The sequence below is a fragment of the Lactuca saligna genome, chromosome 2, assembly GCF_052625555.1.
Source record: "Lactuca saligna cultivar CGN05327 chromosome 2, ASM5262555v1, whole genome shotgun sequence".
NCBI classification, from domain to species: domain Eukaryota; kingdom Viridiplantae; phylum Streptophyta; class Magnoliopsida; order Asterales; family Asteraceae; genus Lactuca; species Lactuca saligna.
The window spans coordinates 63,396,697-63,401,044 of record NC_136418.1 but is presented as its reverse complement, the minus strand read 5'-3'; the positions used below and the strand labels follow the sequence as shown (position 1 = coordinate 63,401,044).

Sequence of the window (4,348 nt, the reverse complement as noted above, 5' to 3'; positions counted from 1 at the left end):
CAATAATAACACAATATCAAAATAAATTTAAACTACACGAGCATGTTATAACATATGTACACAAACCAACCATCTAGTGACATTTTTGTGAGCCATCAAAAAGATTGCCAAGTCAATTCCTAAGGGGACATATATGGACCAAAAATCTTGTAATGTCTTCATGCTTCCATTTGTAGCAAATTTATAAAAATAATTTTATAAAGTTTATAAAACTTTAATAAAATCAAGTTTATAAACTTTTGATCTTCAAAATGATCACCATCTTCATTCTTGTTATATTTTTAATAAAGTAAACTATCTCTAAAACTAATATAGTAGGTACCAGAATAAAAAAAATAAAAACTACCTATTTAATTATTTCATACACTCTGAGTAAATAAATATTACAACTATTTTAACAAATCAACACAAATACGAACACAAGAGGTTCATTGCTAGTTTATATATATATATATATATATATATATATATATATATATATATATATATATATATATATATATACACACACACACATACACAAAATTATATAAAACAACATTTTATTTTTCTAACACAACTTTTATAACTAAAAATATACATGGAAACTTCTAGTCATGAAAATAATAATTATAAACATTTTAAAGTTGTTATAGGAAATATGTATGAAATTTTCTTACAAAAAGAAAACCATCAATATTTTCCAAAAATAAAGATTTAACAAACTTGTCAAATAATCTTACCAAACTTTCAAAAATGGTTTCGATGTCAATTGTTGGATTTTATTCAAAATTTCGGTTTCTAAAATGGTAAAATTGACAACAAAAACTTTAAAAATTGTTTGAATAAACTAAAATCATTTTTTCCCACCAATGATTATTTTGCAATCAAGGAAATATTAAATCAGCCATAAAAAAAAAAAAAAAGAATACAACTTTAAAGACTTTGATTATCATGAGAGATGAAAATTAATGAAGAATTTAGAATAGAACTTCACTTTAATCAGAAACACCAACAATTCTTTAACTTGGTAAGATGCTAGTTTTTTTTTTCTTGTAATAATAACACTCTTAAGACTTTAAGAGAAAACCCAATATTAACTTGAAGAGAGTTCCAAGTATCATCTTTCTTTCAAGCATTGGCGAGTCTAGAATAGAAAACGTGCAAGTATCATCTTTCTTTCAAGCATTGGCGAATCTAGAATAGAAAAACATATGGTTCACTAATTTTTCTATGGTAAATTTTCTAAATAAATTCAAAGATTTTATTGGTAAGATAGGTCCTAAGTTTTTCCTAAAGTAGGTAAAAAAAAATCAATAAAACTTTTACTGTTTACATAAGTTAAAAAAATTAGGTGGATCATTGGACCCACCTTCCATGTGCATAGGCTTGCCACTGCTTTCAAGCAAGTGCTTAACTCTTCATGATCACACATGCATTCAAGCCTTGATAATCATTCTGCCCGCCTTCTAGCGATAGTGAAATTTATCTCGTTCCATGGTCAAAGACTTGGGTGGATGCGTGATGTACTCCACGAGGAGCTATATTGTACATAGTAGTTCCATCTGAAATACTTGATATAATTCTACCACTTCTACTGTGAATAATCGATTTTATTGATGTAGCTTCTTCTAGTTAATGAGGACGACAATCTACTTCATGAGTTGGAATTGATTGATTGGAACGACTTGTTTCACACATGTTAGAAATTAGAAAAATGTAGTGGAAAATGACCATTTCACGTTATCATCCTTTTGGACTTTTTGGCACATCACCTTGAAATCGACTCTACCCGGTATTAACGATTAATGCAGGAAAAAAAAAAAACTTCAATGAATGACTGAAACGAGACATAAAAAAACACTTACCGAATTAAAATGGTACAAAATTAATAGCTTTATGGAGTATTTTTCAAATGTAAATATATTATACTTTTCATTTTATGTTGACGAATGATGTTTATCCGGTTCGTGTATCGTGTTCCGTGGCTTCGTTAGGTTTGGCGACTTTTCTTGGGCCCGTGTTTAGACCAAACCGGTCCAAAAACGTGAGTCGGTCAAAAAAATAAAAAACATAAAAATGATTTGTGATATAAAAGAGAGACTCGGCAAACGCCGCTTGTTATGATATCCACATCCTCAACCCTCTTGTCAGGGCGCTGCCCTCTCTCTCCTCTTTTTCTCCCCTCTCTTTGGAATCCGAATAATTCCTGAAGAATCTCATCAATTTCTTCTTCCTTTTTCTACCTACTCATCTATCCCTTCATCGAACACTTTTTCTTACTTGCAGTTTTACATTCTATCGCCATGGATGCAGTCATTGAGATCGATGGCCAACAACAGCTCATCAACGCCGTTCCAGATCTATCGATCAATGACCAGGTACCCTACTATTATCGATATATATGGATTGGTGTTGATTGTTAATGTAATTGTATGTTCTAGGGTTTTGTTTTTTTATGGGAATATGATTTCGTTGGGATGTTTGGTTTTTCGTTTTCAAGTTAATCGATCTAGGGTTGTGATCCTGGGCAGGAGGAGAAGAACGAAGTGGTTTCTAGTAACGAAGAGACTCTGCATCCGAAAACTTTATTATCTGATGAAGATCATCACGGGGTTTGTGCAATTTGTTTGAATCAGATCGCGTTACAGGAAACCGCCCTCGTAAAAGGTTGCGAGCATGCCTACTGGTTTGTTTCTCTACAATCACAAATGCCCATTTCATATAATATATCAGCGGTTTAATTCTCGATTTGCATACACTGACATATAATATATCAATTAAACACCAAGAAATGGTTGCAGTTTAATCTTTTCAGAGATAATAATAATAATACCTTTTAACTAGTTCAAGAACCAGTTTTTGTACCATTTTTATTAGAGAATAACAATTTACTACATCACCTTAATGGGTTCTTGAATCCTATGCGCATCTGTACTGTTTGAGATAATGTTTTGGTTTATAGTATGCTTTAGAAGACACTACAACATAAGGATTACTGTATATAATTAAAGTGATTGTATCTAATCGCTGCTTATCAAGGTATATAATTGTGTGACCATAAGGAATTAAAATATGTGTTAGATTCTCTTTTTCAAATAGATAAGACAGTGTTATGTAATACGATCTCAATAGTGTAACACCTAAATCCTACTTTTTGTATGAAAGTACAAGTTATAAAATTGTGACAAGATTATAACTTATAAGGACAAGATTTATTACACGAAGGTATTTAAAGAAAAAAAATGAAATCTTACATTTTGTAAAGAGAACGCAAACAAATATGTGACATGATAAAATGCTAATAAAATAAACTCGTAACCCAAATCATCTTTTTATATATAGTGTGATTTGCATCCTCCGATGGGCCACATATAAAAAGGAACCAACTTGCCCTCAATGCAAGAACCCATTCGAGTTCCTCAATATCCATCGTTCTCTTGATGGCAGGTATTGAAATATTTTCCCAATTAAGAATAAAAGAAATACATAATTTTTTCAATGTTGTAATAAAAAGAAATGAACAGCATCCATGACTACATGTTTGAGGAAAGTGTTTGCCTCCTCTTAAGAGCCTCATGGTTCCACCCTCTACACATCGAACCCCATGAAGAACCCGAAGATCATCATCACATCACACAAGACTTTTTCTATTCATACGACTATGAAGAAGAAGAAGATGAAGATTTAGATGAAGTCTACCTCGGACGCGCATCAAACATCAACATCCGTATTGGTAACCGGAGGTGGGGCCACAACGGGTTTGTCCGGGCGGGGAAACAAGAAGCCCGGCCCGTCCACCAACAACCACCGTCTAATTTTCAAGATTCCGGTGGCGCTGGCCCTTCATCGCGTGAACCCAAGAAGAAGGAAACCGGTGGTGGTGGTGGTGGTGCGAGGGATGTGGCGGCGGGCGAAGAGGACGATGAAACGTGAGGCGGCGGATAAGGCGGCTGCTGCGAAACATCAGCAGCATTTGGTTAGGCTCGGGCGTAACTGACTGAGTCGACTCACTGACTTGCCCTGGTTGGGTTTTATTGTTTCTCTGTACAGTGTTGTTGAATGATTGTGAAATAATGGATTTTAGATTTTAGATATGATATAAGGGGTTTTAATACTGTGCAGTACCCCGTAATCTACTAGTTTATTATGATTAAGATGTTTTAATTATTTATCTGGTGAAAGTTTTAGTTCATGCTGATATACATGTTACTTCATGTGATTGTCCCATGAAAGGTAAAATGGTCATTCTTTGTTCATTATATATACAATTAAAAGGGTCATGAAATTTGAACATGCTTATATTCTCATCAAATTTGTGTTGCTTGTTTATGCACACCAAATGTTCGATCACATGTGTAATGTTGAA

The 4,348-nt window shown here is 33.2% G+C and overlaps 1 pseudogene across 1 annotated transcript; it reads left to right on the top strand.

Annotated features, from left to right (window-relative positions):
- Positions 1 to 2,090: 2,090 nt before the first annotated feature.
- On the top strand, positions 2,091 to 4,136 carry LOC145031039 (uncharacterized; annotated as a pseudogene). The gene is made up of 4 exons (XR_013676835.1): positions 2,091 to 2,360; positions 2,514 to 2,668; positions 3,325 to 3,429; positions 3,507 to 4,136. The product of XR_013676835.1 is annotated as an uncharacterized LOC145031039 (transcript).
- The last annotated feature ends 212 nt before the right edge of the window (positions 4,137 to 4,348 follow it).